General features: G+C 40.5%; 1 protein-coding gene across 2 annotated transcripts in view; it reads right to left on the bottom strand.

Annotated features, from left to right (window-relative positions):
- Window positions 1–18895, bottom strand: part of LOC139468053 (guanylate cyclase 32E-like) — a 148838-nt gene that overhangs the window by 68394 nt on the left and 61549 nt on the right. The gene's annotated exons all lie outside the window — the stretch shown is intronic.

An 18895-nucleotide genomic window follows, 5' to 3' on the forward strand; every position in this document is an offset into this window, starting at 1 on the left:
TGTACACTGTTTGTTTGTTGTTTAACGCCGCACGGAGAAATATTCCAGCTAAATGACGGCGGTCTGTAAATAATCGAATCTGGACCAGACAATCCAATGATTGATGTCATGAGCATCGATCCACGCAATTGGTCAGCGAACACCCGATCCCGTTAGTCGCCTGTTACGACAAGCATAGTCGCCTTTTACGGCAAGCATGGGTTGTTGAAGACCTATTCTCACCCGGATCTCCACGGGTCTTGTAGTATTGATTAAGGGGATGTCTTCATATGTTCTCATTGCTATATATTATGGTTTTAGCATTACATAATCCCCAGAAATAGGGTTTGGTTTGGTTTGTTGTTTTACGCCGCACTCGGCAATATTACAGCTATATGACGGCGGTCTGTAAATATTAGAGTCTGGACCAGACAATCCAATGATTGATGTCATGAGCATCGATCCACGCAATTGGTCAGCGAATACCCGATCCCGTTAGTCGCCTTTTACGACAAGCATAGTCGCCTTTTACGGCAAGCATGGGTTGCTGAAGACCTATTCTACCCCGGATCTTCACGGGTCCCAAAAATAGGTGAACCTGTGCAGGCTATATATATTATGCAGAAGAACAGGGGATATTTTGTTTTGTCTGGCAATGACAGTAAGTTATTTATGTGGCAAGCACATTTCCGACCAAATCAAGCTCCCAAGCACAACACTGAGACAGTCATGAAGCACGTGACCTCGGACAGTAGTGCAAGGGATGGTATTCCAGATTAACCATTGTCACTCAAACTCGGATGTGAGCAAACGCATATGGTTTTCTTGGAACCAAATCATCAAAGACACTTTTTTTTAACGCATTTAATCATTAAGGAAGTAACCTTGATCATGCGAGGTGCTGAACGTTTACGTGCCGTAGGCATCTTGCAGGCTTCAAGCGTCAGAATATTGTCGACTAAAACTTGCATGTTTCTCAATCTGTCGTCAGCAGAGTGTGGGCACGATACCAACAAACACAAAACGCCGATGATCGACCCGCTATGGAAGCCCAAGGGCTACAACTCCAGCCCAGGACAGATCAGTCAGAGCGATGGCAAATCGGTTGCAAACTGCAACTCAGATAAGGGTCTGGTTGCAACAGGCAACTGGTGTAAGAGTACATGCCCAGACGGTGCCAAATCGTCTGCTAAGAAGGCATTTGCGTGCACGATGTCCACGTGTCATCCCACAACCGCACGTCATTTGAATCAGGGGCGCTGGTTGTGTGGGGAACGTCAGCACTGGAATAATCGACGTTGGGTTATTGTCATGTTTTTTGACGAATCGAGGTTCACTCTCGACTTCCATGACCGAACGTGTCGAGTTTGAGCGTTTCATGGACGTTAACGTCGTACAGCTTTGTGCAAGTGGGGCCTCTGTGTGTGTGTGTGTGTGTGTGTGTGTGTGTGTGTGTGTGTGTGTGTGTGTGTGTGTGTGTGTGTGTGTGTGTGTGTGTGTGTGTGTGTGTGGACCATTGTAAGTTCACAACCTTCATTCATGTGAATACAGAAATAGAAAACCATTCAAAACAGGAAAGGCTCTTCAGCATTACACTCCAGATAAATGTATTTTTGTGCAATTAAAATAGCATTTTTTTCTTTAAAGAAATACGACTGGTAGGTTTGTTTCTTTAAGAAGAATGGTTTTGTCTTCCCACGGTTTCAGATCGGAAATAATTTCTGTAACATTTAGTAAATGTTCATTCACACCTCGTCTTGCTATAATTAACTTATATCCCTCCTGTATCATGATTGACATTATACCTCACAATATCATGATTAACGTTTTTTGACATTTTCATGATTGACTTTATTACTCCGCTTGTCAAAATGAACATGATACCCGATTTTATCATGAATGACATTACCTCAGGTGTATCTGATGGCGTTATACCTCAACTGTATCATATGACATTATACCCCACGTGTATCAGATGCCATTAAACTCAACGAGTATCAGATGCCATTAAACTTCATGTGTAACAGATGACATTATACCCCACGTGTATCAGATGATATTATATCCCACCAGTATCAGATGACATTACACCCCACCAGTATCACATGACATTACAACCCACCAGTATCAGATGGCATTATACTCCACGTGTATCAGATGACATTATACCCGCCTGTATCAGATGATATTATACCCCTCGTGAATCAGGTGACATTATATCCCACCTATATCAGATGACATTACACCCCTTGTGAATCAGATGGCGTTATACCCCACATGTATCACATGACATTACAACCCACCAGTATCAGATAGCATTATACCCCACGTGTATCAGATGACATTACACCTCACCAGTATCACATGACATTACAACCCACCAGTATCAGATGGCATTATACCCCACGTGTATGAGATGACATTATACCCGCCTGTATCAGATGGCATTATACCCCACGTGTATGAGATGACATTATACCCGCTTGTATCAGATGACATTATGACATTATACCCCACCTGTATCAGATGCCATTAAACTCCACGAGTATCAGATGTCATTTAACTTCATGTGTATCAGATGACATTATACCAAAACTATATCACATGACATTAAACCCCACGTGTATCAGATGACATTATATCCCACTTGTATCAGATGGCATTATACCCCACGTGTATCAGATGACATTGTATCCCACCTGTATCAGATGATATTACACCCCACATGTATCACATTACATTACAACCCACCAGTATCAGATAGCATTATACCCCACGTGTATCAGATGACATTATACCCGCCTGTATCAGATGACATTATACCCCTCGTGAATCAGATGACATTATACCTCACGTGTATCAGATGACATTACACCCCACGTGAATCAGAGAGCGTTATACCCCATATGTATCACGTGACATTACAACCCACCAGCATCATATGACATTACAACCCACCAGTATCAGATGGCATTATACCTCACCTGTATCACATGACATTACACCCTACCAGTATCAGATGACATTATACCCCAGGTGCATCAGATGGCGGTATACCCCACATATATCAGATGACCTTATACCACACGTGTATCAGATGGCATTATACCTCACCTGTATCACATGACATTACACCCCACCAGTATCAGATGACATTATACCCTAAGTACATCAGATGACACTATACCCCACGTGTATGAGATGACATTATACCCCGCCTGTATCATATGACATAATACCACACGTGTGTTATAACTGCCAATATTCAACAACCACATCAAAGTTATTTGACACCGATCTTTCCAGCCTGTATCAGATGACATTATACCACACGTGTGTTAAAACTGCCATTATTCAACAACCACATCAAAGTTATTTGACACCGATCTTTCCTTTCTGGAACCAACTGACTTTACACCTCATCAGTATTAAAATTGACCTTGTACCGGATTTGCATCACAACATATATTTCACCTCACCTCAAGTAACCAAGGCATTTTTTTTTTAAAAACAACTACATTAGCTGTGGCAACGCTCTACTTATAGTGAACGAAACTAATCAAGGAAATACTCCTCAAATCAGTCTTAAGAGCACAACCATTGAAACTACTCAAATGCCCACCAAAGAATGCAAGAAGCCGAAATAACCCATCAGCGTTTCTGGTTAGATTGTGCGCTGTGTTCTGGTGTACCATCGTGCATGGGGGGTCGTAGTTCAGGGAGGGGGTGTATGGGTGTGGTTGAGAGAGGGGGTAGGGGGCACTGTATGTCAGTTACATCTCAACCTTTAAGACAGATTACCCCGGGCAATCTTGATCTAGACACATCTGAAGGCTAAGGGTTCAGCAATAAATTCTAAGGGAGTTTAGCAATGCGAAACGAAGCCATCATACCTTACCCATACCAGGATCATAGTACCAGCATTAACAGTTCAACAGTGCAGCCCTCTTCTTATCCATCCCAATTTATCCGCTTCCGTGTCATTGATTACACATATAAACAAGAAGATAATATGGATGCATATCAAACTGACATTTCTTTTAATGTTAAACGACGACCAGATTAATTAGACGCATGTCGAGCGACAGCAACTGGAGTACTTATCATCACGTCTTTAAATACAAGCAAATTTGCCTATTTTCAAGATGGTAATTATTTTCCCTTTTGTCGGTGTGTAGAAGTAATTCAAAATCAGTAGCAAACAGGGTACAGAGGTACGCGAGAGAAAAAATCTTGCTTCGTTAAAATACGGACAAATTAATGTTATTTGCGGATGTATTTCCCGGACAAAGCCAAACATTATTAATCGCCTAAACGTTTTTTCATGTTCAAGATGAGAAACAGTTTCAAAACATGACCTTATTTCAGTCAATGTAAACTTACACACATTTCCGTCTCTATCACTGAAACACATACTGCAAGCAGTTTTACCAACCCAACACACAGATAACACCGTGCAATTGGAGGATGATTCAACAGCTTCGATTGAAAACATCTTTTGAATCAGAAATACATTTCAAGGCAATGTTTAAGGTTACAACATTCAAGACCTTAGTAAAGCTATCAAAACGTTTTATAGCAGACATGTGGTGGTCAATTCAATATTTGACTAATCAGTTACTAATTTGATTCCGGGGCAATTCCCTCCTTAGTATTGCACCATGTTCTCGTGTCTTTACGGGTGGACGATTGGCTTGCCTTTGCATGTGTTTGTGACGGGTGCCACCAGTGAAAGTGAGTCATAAACATATGATTATGATTTAGTCGGAATCGTACTAACGACTCTGCTTTTATCAGAGATTTCTTGTGGCTATGGATAGGGTTGTGTCGCTTTTATTTACCTTTTTTTGTAATGAACGGACATGGGCATAGCTAATAAGTAACAAACGGATTTTTAGATATATTTATATCCGGGGATATATTTCCGCGTCTTTCTCTATCACTTAAACCTTTCTAGCTGTGATATAAAGTACACAGCTTAAAAATACCGTGTCGAAACTTCATTCACAAGCAGTACAGTAGTGACCCGTGAAGATCCGGGTTAGAAATGATCTTCATCAACCCATGCTTGTCGTAAAAGGAGACTAACTGGATCGGGTGGTCAGGCTCGCTGACTTGGTTGATGAACAGATTTCTGGAGTATTCCTCATTTGCTCATGATGCTCATGGAACATGCTCCACACATTAGATAATAAAGATGATGATACGTGGGTAAGTTTCAACACAAACACATATCTCATGTACTGGTATCACTGGATTGTCTGGTCCAGACACGATTATAAACAGACCGCCGTCATATACATATTGCTGAGTGCGGCGTGAACCAACCAACCAACCAACAAACAAACAAGCACTTTTCACCCCATACCATACACCAGATATTGCAACTTAACACCATGCAACTGGTGGATCATTCAACTGCCTCCTTACGCACTATTTCTGAATCAGTAACACGTTTCAGGCCATGGTTATTTTCAATCAGCTTTGATGATGCCAAGTTTTTCATTTGGAAATCTCACCACTGCTCGGCGCCAGCAATATTACTGCACCGACGCTGTTCCAGGAAGCTGTAACTGACGTTGATGCCAGCGTACCTCATATTTTGAGGACAAATGAGGTATCATGAAGGAAGTAAGTCAGGCATATGGTTCGAGCAGATGAGACCAGCTGGCCTAATTGTGTGTAAAAACAATGTTTATCAACAATGGCACATGATTACTTTAGCATTGGGAAGCTGGAGACTTCTCCCAGTAGTACGGTAAAAGCCCAGGCAGCGTTACGTGGTAATTGGTATTCGTGCGGTTTATTGGTCATGGTGTCATATCATTGGCTCGTCATATAGACCTTGGATTTGCCTGACTTGTATACACGCAACTGAAGAACCGATAAATCATTTGCCTTTAAAACTGACAGTGTTTGTATTCAGGAACATGACCCAAATCCAGACCAATGTACTTCGTTGTTGGAACGACCGGAACATGAACCAGTTACTCTGTGGCGTGAAATAAGGTTTACCGTTATATTTGTCAACTGCCATGCATCGGGAGGAGGATGGTCAGTTTAACATCGTAAGATGTTGTTCTTTTACATGGTAATGGAGTCTGAATATCGGGCCACAAAAACATTTTGTTGTTGTAGGTCATGGTTACCGTCATCGCGAAACTATCTGGTGTCAGCACTTATGTGAAGTGTTTCATTCGCATAACTTCCACAGCTTTGCCTTTGGTGCCAGTTGGGGTCCATTTCGCGGATAATCGAGACTTGCTGTTCTCTGTTGTAAGTGTTTTATATTTTATATGCGGGTAAAGAAGAATATTTAGGTAACCTATTTTTCTTCATTTCTCTTGTTAGCGGTTTGTGGCATGAGAATATGCCTTTTCTTGGCTGCCATGTATTAGTAGCATGTTTTCAGTATAGCAACGATGGTTTAATGGCTCTCCTTGGAGGTGAGGTGAAGTGGTGTTTAACGTCGCGTCCAAGATTATTGCACTTATATAGCGACGTGCATGCACGTGTGTATGTGTGTGTATGTGTGTGGCTGCTTGTACTAGTCCGAATTGATGCCGATTTATAGTACTAGCCCACGTAGATACCATGCCGCAGATTAACATGAATACCCCACTCAGACACAGTCCTTGTTTCAGCCCCTCAATGCCGAGCACCAGACAGGGTAACAACAAGTACCATCATTTAACGTTCTTTGTTATGACGCGACCGGGGATCGAACCCCGAACCTTCCGCTCTACCACTAGACCAAGAAAGCAATTAATTTTTTTGGATAAATATATGAATGTCGGAAAGACGTACAACACATTGACTAAGTCATTTGATTAATATCAACATGTCAGCACCTTAAATCTATTAATAACCATCTCTCATTACAAGGACAACAAAGACCTGACACATTTATAAGTATACTTACATGTAAAAAAACGCAATGTTATGTCAATAATGACATGCTATCTTCGTAGAAGGGATGTTCATGACACAGGCGAAGATGGAGTCAGCAGGTGTACGCATGTTCCTCCTCTAAAACAACTATCTGGATGCTGCTCACGATTGGAGTTATCTAATGTGGATAATAATGTCGCGAATGAGCAAGCTGGGTTTAACGCCAGAGTATTTCAGTTATATCACGGTCTGTAAGCTTACTGTGGGGGGGGCACGGGTGGCCCAGTCGTCTAAGGCGCCGCGATTCGATGTGCAGAGTTGCGTCCCTTGGGCACGCCAGAAACCTATGATTGTGGGTTCGAATCCCGGTTCGCCCTGATTATGTTTCTAGGTTTGTCAGCACCATACCCGTGCTCGTGGGTTTCAACGAAGTGGTAAACGTCTGAGACATGCAACACTTCGGGCTTTCCTCCCACATTAAGCTGACACGCCGTGATATAAATGGAATAATGTTAAAAGCGGCGTTAAACCCAACTCACTCACTCACTACTATGGGAGGGAACCCAAAGCGGCGCATGCTCTTAAGTTTTCCACCGAGGTGATGACAAATCAAGGATCATGGATGGGGCGAATCTCGTCATCAAACTCACGATCAGTGGATCCGACAGAGCTAAGGAACATAACTCTGAACAACCATTATTATAGCAAAACGATTGCTTCAATACATTTAGGGTTAAATGCCTTCATTCCCCGCCTAACTAATCTGTTTTGTCGGAATATTGAGACTGGTTTCTAACCAGGAATTCCTTGTGTATGTTCGCAGAAAGGATACTGACTGACACTGGTTTACTGTTCGCATAAAGGCTATACTGACAGTGCTACGGTGAGCGCAATAGCTGTCAAACGCTAGTGACGTTTATATTGGGCTAGTGACATTTCCATGAAGCTGGTACGACTGTCTAGTTGCAAACTATAATCAATAAGTATTTATTTCCACAAGTCATCAAGGAGTCATTTAATGTCAAAGTCTGCTGTCATTCTGTTTTTATTCTCGTAGTTAATGGCAAGTGTTAGGAACTAGTAAAATATGACGAGGACTTGCAGCATTTCTTCTTAGAATGCCCCCGGCCAGTGAACTTTGGATACTAATTCCTACACTGCGGTGACATACTGTTTGTAGAAAGGATATACTGACCTGGTTGTTTATTTTCTCTCCATTAAAGAACTTAGTCGAAGCTGAATAAGTTGTATTGAATAATGTGGATGATGATAGCATCAGATTCACCTCCGGTTTGGACAATACAGCGAGACCTCGTTAGTGAGGCTCCCGTTACGCCGGAAATCCCTACCTACGGAAGGAATGTGTGTACGAGGGGAGCCTGGTATATCTAGGTTGTTGCTAAGGTTATGTGTGACATATATTGGCACTGACCTGTGTTTATTAAGTCATTTTTTACATTATTGCGTGCTCCAGGCTAAATGACTTCGTCTTTGCGATACCCTACTTCTTAGAATTGACATTAGACTAACGCTCAGTCTTTGACAATAAATAATTTTGATGGAAACAAACAACTCTATTTAAATTGAAAAGGAGCCCAGGTGAGATGGGAGATTCAGAGGTGGAAAATCTAGACTTGCTTCATTTAAGGCTATGGCATTACAATAAATTGGATCAGGGAATGTGAGACAGACTACATTGAAATGACCAAAACTGTTTAGGAAGCATACATTGATAGATGGATTTAGGCAGCTTGTGGGGAGGCTGCCCCATCAGACGCCACAAATAAACGATTGATGGAGGAATATCAACGTGGGAGAGAGAAAAAGAGGAATATCAACGTGGGAGAGAGAAAAAGAGGACTATCAACGTGGGAGAGAGAAAAAAAGGAATATCAACGTGGGAGAGAGAAAAGGAGGAATATCAACGTGGGAGAGAAAAAATGACCCCGCTCTGGGCGACCGAAAACCATAACAACAAAAGAAAACGCAGATGGCGTTGTTACAACCCTTAATATAAAAATTACTCTTAATGTAAATATGTTTACATTAAAGGTTCCGCGTTAACTCTTAATGTAAAAAAATATACATTAATGGTAGGGCCATCAACCCTTAATGTAAAATATATTTTTTTTACATTAAGGTTAATATCGTACATATCGCCCCTAATTTTAAAAGCGTCTTATAAACGAAACTTGATTGGACATATAGGAACATTATGCTATGTTTACATTTTTCATTGTTTTTGTTGGGTTTCTTATAATCATTCGTAATTCAACTTTGTGCGTTTTCTCAGAAACTGTATGGAGTAGAGTAGTAGAGCCATGGGACTGGTCTAAGTGCACTGCACCTTCTATATGCCTACTACCACCCAAGAACGACCACCTGGGTAGTTAACACGATTTCTTTTAGTTCTTTCAACATATCATTTAAACCGATTTCTTTTAATCTTTGTGGTGAGGTGAAATTGGGTTTAACGTCGCGTCCAAGATTATTCACTTATATAGCGACGTGCATGCACGTGTGTGTGTCTGCTTGTACTCACCGGGCTAATGCTAGCCCACTGAGATACCATGCCGCAGTTTAACATGAATACTAGTAACCCACTCAACCCACACAGTATACTGACTCCTAGCCGACCAGTCCTTGTTTATCGAATCCCGGACCTTCCGCTCTCCGGGCAGATGCTCTACCACTAGACCACGGAAGCGGTCGATATGTCTAGAAAGAAAAGTCAGCATTTAAGAGTAAATTTTACATTGAGGGTTGTACACATGCCTTGCAAATCAAATCCTGTTGTTTACAAACAGGGTGTCTTGTTCGTTGTGCGATTTTGGTTAGACTATGCATAGACTCGTTAGTCCAGCCAAATGTAACTCCAGAATTCCAGCCTTATTCGACAAGAGTGGAAACTGGACTTTTACAGTCAGTTGCCTCAGCAAGATGGTGAAGTAATTGAAACGGCTATCATTGTCATGTTTTGGACCGAAAGTTTTCAGCCTAGTAAGGTTTTGATAACGTGGGAGACGTTTGTTCTGATCTACTTTTAAAGTGTATACTTTCTTTTCCTCGGCAGGTTATGTCAAAGGTTTGTGCCCGATGCATTCCCAGATGAAGGCTGTTAACCAGAAATATAGCAACCCAGAAGATTTTCATTTCTTGCTAGCGCCAGGTGATGAGATGGAGATCCATCACTATGATCCCGAGAGCAAACAAGAGCCCAAGTCCTAACACTTTGGGTCTCCTAAAACCAAGAAGTTCAAAGAAACCAGATCCACTAAGAAACGTGTGACCACCTTCTTTGGGGACAACAAAGGCATAATACACATCGATTATTTACCAAGGGGAAAAGATTGGGCAAGTCTATCGAAGAGAAGCGTTGATGCAAACTTCGACGTGGTGTTCAGGACATGCTCCAGTTCACACCAATCATGTTGCAGTGGCTGCTATATGGATATGGACACGGGCTCATCCCACCCACTATAATCACCAGAACTGGCCCAAAGTCGCCACCTGTTTCCATATTGGAAACAAAAACCCGTGTGTGGTCAAAGATATTACGAGGACAATGACCGGGCTACTGTGGAGGGTAATTTGACAGAGCAGGATTTGACCTTCAACAAAACAAGAGAAGCCTGGAGAAGAGATGAAACACGGGTACTGAACTGCAAGGAGACTGCATTGAAAGATATATAAAGCTCGCGCCAATATTAATATTTCAGCTCTATGTATGCTCTGCTCAACACATACACAGGCAAGTTAATCCGATATCTCTTTACAATGGAAGACGGAATAAGGTTTCTGACGTTGGAAGACTGGTCATGATCTACGTCAAACCCACCATTACCATAAAAAGAAAAAAGAGAGTAAAAGGGAAGTAATTTCTGTGAAAATACCAAAATCTGAAGATACATTTCAGCGCTCTTGGTCTTGGCATTTGTTCCTGCATAAAAATAGAAATTCAACTTATATAGGTTTATCTTAGAGAATATATTTCTTTCATGTGACCTTTATGTTCCTCCCGAGTCATCATTATTGTGGCTTATGCAAATTATTTCTCGAGGCAACAGCGTCGCTAACAAGCTATTTATAGCCCATGGGGTTTTCCAGTAACGTAGGTCCGTATTACTCCGCAGCATTTCTTGTAGTTCATCAGATAATGATCGAGACTGACGAAGGCTGCTTTTAGCAGTATTTCAGCGATATGACGGCGGTGTATTCCCAGAATAGCTTTATCTCATTGCACCCATATAGAGAACATTTTAACCACTAAACCAACACCTAACCCAAGTATCACAAGACATTTCTGCTAAAAGTCAGAGTCCATTGTACGATTCCGACTAGCCTCCGACGAGTGATAGCCTCTCAAATAGTGATGATGCCAGGTGTTCGCGAAAAGGTGAGCGTATCCTGCCCCAGAGGTGGCACCCGTCTCAAACACATGCAAAAATAATTCAGTGAAAGCAAGGGTTGTCTTTGGCAACCAAACCTTTCAACTTCCGCATAGATTCTGACAAACACGTATTCTTAAACACTTCAAAATGGAGCAAACTGAACGGAAAGGTTCCTTCCAGAGATCCCACTTTTTACGAAATAAAAAGGTCGTGCTACACATCTGTGCTTATTTATCATTAACCGTGCGGGATAAATGAGATATATTTTCTGAAGAGACGACACATATATCATCAGAAACTCTCTCTTTAGGAAGGCGAGCTTGACGTTCCTCTCGCCATCTCATCCTACTTGTGTTCAACTTGAGAATGTTGAGTGTGTGTGACTGGTCGATCTATGTGTTACAGGTAAACAACATCACAACATCGCAGTGTGAGTGAGTGAGGGATTGAGGGGGGAGGGAGTGAGTGAGTGAGGGAGGTGTGTTTAACGCCGCTTTGAACAGAAGTTTTATATCACGACGAGACTGCTTGGTGTGAAAGGGAAGCCATGGGTGATGCAGGTCTAACACGTTTACCAGGAACACTCGAGCACAGGTATGGTGCTGACAAACCTAGTAACAGAACGCAAGGATTTGCAGATGAGTGAGTGAGTGAGTGAGTGAGTGAGTGAGTGAGTGAGTGAGTGAGTGAGTGAGTGAGTGCATTATTCAAGTCATACCATATATTGGCTACACATTTTTTTGCCAACTCAAATTTCACAGCTAAGAGTTGCTATTCATAAACTTTTTTGTGCCCACACAATACCTACACAAGTCACTTATGTCACAGGGACGGTGAGGTAGCAAAGTGGATGAATACGTCGAAAACCAAGGGTTCGATTTTCCACATGAGGTCAATTTATGGTGTCCCCAGCCGTGATACAATGGCGTAAAACCCAACTTACACACTCACTATCACCCTAGGAACCTATTTTGTTTCAAATAGACAATGGACAACTTGTCTACTGACCTACCCCTTTTTTATGGGCATAGCTATTGTTCAACCAAAAACTAAATAATGCACCATGCCATCAAAGTTATTGAAGTAATTGTATTAAGTAGCTGGAACTGTTAAATGTGTCTATAACTGCTTAGTTTACGGATCTGCTGACCTCAAATGTTTGTTTGTTGTTTGTTGTTTAACGCCGCACTCAGCAATATTCCAGCTCTATGACGGCGGACCAGACAATCCAGTGAGTATCGATCTACGCAATTGGGATACGATGACATGCATCAACCAAGTCAGCGAGCCTGAACACCCGATCCCGTTAGACGCCTCCTACGACAAGCATAGTCCCTCAAATGTAGAATATATGAAATAGAATAAATAATTTGTATTCCCGCGTGGTTTATTCATGAATTCTTTTCCCAATAAACAAATTCAACGGAGACGGGAAAGAGGGGTTTATTTGACTTAATAACAAACATATTTTATTTAACTTCTGTTTTGTTTTTATTCCTTTCCGGAAGGCAACCCTGAAATATTAAACGTCAAAGCCAGAGATGAAGTCTCGATATATCCGAAACAGGTTTCATTGGACCTTTAAGGCATAATAGTGATGAAAATTAAATTATATGAATGGATTACTGAAAATCAGTGATGACACCAGGTGTTCGCAAAAAAGGGTACCAGTAGCATCCGCCTCTCACACGATTTGCATGAAAAGGTTAAAAACAAGTTTTATTGTACAGTAAACTACGGTTATAACGAACTCAAATAGACCACTAATTTTAGTTCGTTATAACCGTAGTTCGTTATAAGCGTATATAGAACATCTATACAGCAAATGGCAAAAATTAAGTTCGCAATATCCGTCAGTTCGTTATAAGCGTGTTCGTTATAAACGTATTTTACTGTATCTTCATTCGACCAACGCCCATTGTTAGCTTGTGATTAAATCCGTTGGATAAAGAACATAAACGCCTAAACATCCCAGTCCAGAATGTTAAACTATTTGGCTGCTACAGAGAACACTTTCAACAGGCCCTACACAGATGAATGGGTCTTGCCATTCAGCAACTGCAAGATGAAAGATAAGGATCTCTTCTGTCACCTGCATCAAGAATTAATGTACCCCAACCACACATATAACTAAAGAACAGGTATTCTCAAACAAACATACAGGGCTGTTTCAACGTATTTACGAGATCTGAATCTATGCTGTTATTTCCGATTACATCACTGCGTAAACACACCTGCACGTGCCTTTGTCGTCACGTGAACACATTGCTGGTTCTGGTTAGTGATAAGAATGTGCAAGCTCTCTGCAAGCAAAGGTGTTTATCATACTCTCAGAGTGTTTATCTGATTTTATGTTGGAGCTTTATTGGTTAGAAGTTTAGAAAATACACCTTGCTTATTTAGATTCAAGTTTGTTAATGGGAATATTTGAGTCTCGAGTCAATTAATTATTTCTTCAGCAACCCATGCTTACCGTAAAAGTCGACTCTGCTTGTCGTAAGAGGCGAGTAACGGGATTGGGTGATCAGGCTCGCTTACTTGGTTGATGCACGTCATCGTATTCCAATTGTGTAGATCGATGCTCGTGATGTAAATCACTGGACTGTCTGGTCCAGACTCGATTATTTACAGACCGCCGTCATATAGCTGGAATATTGCTGAGTGTGGCGTTAAACAACAAACAAACAAATAATTATGTATGTTTTGGAAATATCGATATGAGACATTGATCTTTTTTATTGATGTTCACGATAGTGCCGATACATTTTGGGCAATAGGAAAAATAACACTGTAATATACATAGGTCGCAAGGACTGGATCATATCAAAGACTTGTTGTTTGTTTGTTTGTTTGTTTGTTTGTTTATTGTTCTTTAACGCCGCATTCAACATTATACCAGCAATATGAGAGCGGTCTGTAAATAATCGATGGACCAGACAATCCAGTCATTGACATTATGATCATCAATCTACGCAATTGGGATGCGATGACATGCATCACCTAGCCAGTGAGTCCGATCACCTAATCCCGTTAGTCGCCTCTTAGGTCAAGGTCATGTCAAGAGGCAGAAGAAGTGCAATGTTCAGGGTCGTCAAGTAACTATTAGCCTGGAGCAGTTACAAAACCTGTCATAAGATAACCGAATTCGACTTTTTGATAAACCGACCGAGGAGCAAAACAAACTATACCTCTCGGTCGATTTTATCATATGCTTGATTTCAGCACACAAAGACTACTACGTGGTTCTATTTTTGAAAGGGGGCACGGGTGGCCCAGTCGTCAAAGTCGCCGCGATTAGCTGTGCAGAGTTGCGTCCCTAGGGCACGCCAGAAACCTATGATTGTGGGTTCGAATCCAGGTTCGCCACAATTATGTTTCTAGGCTTGTCAGCACCATACCCGTGCTCGTGGGTTTCACCGAAGTGGTAAACGTCTGAGACATGCATCACTTCGGGCTTTCCTCCCACATTAAGCTGACACGCCGCGATATAACAGGAATACTGTTAAATACGGTGTTAAACTCACTCAGTCACTCTATTTTTAAAAAAAATCATTTTTAACTATTTAAATCAAAAAGAACATATAAACCAATTTATTTTTACACAAAATTACCCAGCCACGGATCACTTTTGACAAACTGTTGCAGGAATGAGTGATGGTTATATAGACAGAGTCCAATTTGATAACAGTTCTTTCATTTCTAAATTACATAAAAAACAAATTCTGTATACTTTCTTTTGCCCCTAAGTTAAGTTCAATATAAGTGTATCACTTTGTAAATAAGAATAAATGGGTCATGAAAACGAACTATTTTGTATACGAAACATATAGTGTGCGGTGCCTAACTTTGCTCCGGGTGTAGTTGAGAAGCTGTGACCATATGGGTCCGTAATAGAGTTGTGATACGTTTACACAGTATACTCGCTGATCTATAAAACGTCCATTTGTATGAGACCCGTGAAGTTCCGGAGTAGAATAGGTCTTCAGCAACCCATGCTTGCCATAAAAAGCGACTATGCTTGTCGCAAGAGGCGACTAAGGGGATCGGGTGACTTGGTTGATGCATGTCATCGATCCCAATTGCGTGGATCGATGCTCATGATATTAATCACTGGATTGTCTGGTCCAGACTCGATTATTTACAGACTGCCGTCATATAGTTGGAATATTGTTGAGTGCGGCGTTAAACAACCAACCAACCAACCAACCACTTGTATGATTGTTATATGTTTTAAAACACACAGCTGAAAAATGATAAGATAAGCAAAACATCCACAATGTAGATATTTAGATCAGATATATGTTACAGTCAATGTGTAAAATCAGTCAATTCACTTAGGCCATTTTACAAAACGCCAAGTAAATACTAGTATTTCAGTCATTTTACAAATTCACTGAAAAATATGTCCATGTATTTGACAAATTGAGAAACATATTGAGAAGTTCAAAAGAGCGTAAAAACATCACAAAACTTTCGTTTGCTTTTGATTCTGAAATTTTCAATCACTGTGTCATGAAATTCAACATTAAAATGTTTGCAATTCGTCATCATAATCATAAAATATACGGAAACATAATTGTAAAATGACTGAACTATTTAGGCGTTCTGTAAATTGCCAAAGTGAAATTACGTCAAAAAGTGAAATATACTATGTACAGGCATTTTCATACAAGCGTGTTGTACAAATTAGGTGAGTGGTGGGCGTTACTGGTCGAGCAGGGCATGCTGACACATTTCGCGAACACCTGGTGCCATGACCGATTTTCAGTGACCAACTCATATTATTTTCATCAATATTTTGCCTTTTACGTTCAGGAGAATCTGTTTCCTCAGGAAATAAAGACTGGCATTTTGAATTCACTCCAGAAATGGCAAAATCCCAAGGATTACATTGATTAACGACCCCATTAACGATGTCTCACTGAATACCAACATTCACCTTCAGTACCCCAGGTGAAACACTCCATGTCAATCACATCACCGCTTTATTCAAGATGGAAATGAATTAGACATACGAATAATGCAAACCGGATTATCGATATCGATTTTGTTATCCTCAAATAGTTGTTGCAATTGAATCGTTGGTCTAGGATTAAGTATGTATGTATGCATGCATATACATACGTATCAGCCTGGCTCGTGGCACGTGCTGTTGACGGGCCCATTCTAAATGACTGATAAGTATATTTCTATTCTGCGTTATCAATAATGTTCACTTCCTCTGTTTCCTCCCATCCTGGTTGTTATCAGCAGCAGCGGAAAACACAATGCTTATTATTTACAGGTCGCTACTGCATATAACATTGTTAATTAAGAGATAAACGGATGTACAATAATATAGATGTACTAATATATGGTTGTTTAACACATTTATCAAAGGGTTACCATGCTGTTTTCCTTTCTAGAATGTGATTTCATCAGGTTTACGGGTAGAGATCGTTGAGAGAATATTGCTCACATATGGTTTACGGGTAGAGATCGTTGAGAGAATATTGCTCACATATGGTTTACGGGTAGAGATCGTAGAGAGAATATTGCTCACATATGGTTTACGGGTAGAGATCGTTGAGAGAATATTGTTCACATATGGTTTACGGGTAGAGATTGAAGAGAGAATATTGCTCACATATGGTTTAAGGGTAGAGATCGTTGAGAGAATATTGTTCACATATGGTTTACGGGTAGAGATCGAAGAGAGAATATTGCTCACATATGGTTTACGGGTAGAGATCGTAGAGAGAATATTGCTCACATATGGTTTACGGGTAGAGATCGCAGAGAGAATATTGTTCACATATGGTTTACGGGTAGAGATCGCAGAGAGAATATTGTTCACATATGGTTTACGGGTAGAGATAGTAGAGAGAATATTATTCACATATGGTTTACGGGTAGAGATTGTAGATAGATTGTTGTTCATATATGGTTTACAGGTAGAGATTGTAGATAGATTGTTGATCATATGTAGTTTACAGGTTGAGATTGTAGATAGATTGTTGTTCATATATGGTTTACGGGTAGAGATTGTAGATATATTGTTGATCATATATAGTTTACAGGTTGAGATTGCAGATAGATTGTTGTTCATATATGGTTTACAGGTAGACATCGTGCTTAATAGCTCGAAATGTCTTCACATTTAGATTACTGGTAGACGGTAGATTACTGGTAGACATTTCTCTCACGAATTATCAACAGCCAAAATATAATACTATAGTCTCTAACCATAACCAGGATCTCCTAGGTGACTATGGTTCAACGCCGCTTTGAAATCATTTCAGTGAATGATTGTAATATTGCTGCGACGTTAACCAGCAAAGAAACAGAAGCTATGATGCACGTACGGTATATAATACCACATATGTTATGAATAGATATAACTATATTTCTCAGGATAAACATGATTCTGGGAGTTATTTAGGAAAAAGGGAACTGATAACTGAATAATAAATTACTTAAACCGTTTTATCTTGCATATAGACCCCTCATCTGCATATATAATAGCGTGACAGCGTAAGATGTTGTCATCCCTGGATACAAAACAAGATACAAATTCATAGAATTCTTCACGAGTCGATGAAAATTTATGATAATGACACAAGGTGTTCAAGAAAGGCGCGAGGATATTATACGCTGACGTCCAGAAGTCCAACTGACAGGTTTTTTTGACTGTGACAATGAGATCATTTCTTACCTTTGAAACCAACAAGGACTGGTCGGAGTCAGTATTGTGAATCTGAGCGGGAAATTCATATTGAGGCATGGTATCTCAGTGGGCTAGCACTATAAAACTGGTATTAGTCCGGACGCTCGCGCGCACACACATGCGAACGCACGCACACGCACGCACACACACATCCATATACACATTACATATCACGTACAATGCGTGTTTAAATGGAACCGTTGAACCAGACGGTACTACACATATGTATGACAACAGTCTGGATATGCGCTAGGATTCAATACACCGGAGTCAGCTGTGTTGAAGGATGGCGACACATATCGAAATGCGGACAACAGGCAGACAGGTGGTAAGATAGATGAGAAGCGATATTGACATATGCATCAACGCTCCGATTACAATGATTACCCTACGATAATAACGAATGCACTCCGGGCAAAACGAAAGAACTTCGATTATAAAGATTGACTTGCAAGTTATAATGAATAAACTTCGGGCTAAATGAGTAAATTCGGATTAAAACAATTTAATGTGGGTTAAAGCGAACCAACATTGGGTAATACAATTGAACTTGGGATTTTGATAATTAAACTTCGAATTACAACGGTTAAACTTCGGATTATAACGAATGAATGTCGGATAAAAAGAACTGACAGTAAAGAGCCCCTTGATTTCGTTTTATTGTTAATTACAATAAATACGACCTCATTAATAAAAAAAAACGGAGCGACTTTTGATGCACAAATGCAATTGATGTCTTTTGTACATGAATCATATAGCGAACTTAACAGGCAGCCAGTATTGATGACTCTAGAGAGGCTGATTGTGTAAATGTTATGACACAGTGCCGCCCTTCTTCGTGATAGCATAACCTTGTGGTTTAAATGGTGTAATTATCTAAGCTACATACTGAACCAATAAATGGCAAGGGCCAGTGTATACATAAAAT

Source organism: Haliotis cracherodii, unplaced genomic scaffold (assembly GCF_022045235.1).
Source record: "Haliotis cracherodii isolate W230 unplaced genomic scaffold, xgHalCrac1.p SCAF_2, whole genome shotgun sequence".
In the NCBI taxonomy this organism is placed as follows: Eukaryota; Metazoa; Mollusca; class Gastropoda; order Lepetellida; family Haliotidae; genus Haliotis; species Haliotis cracherodii.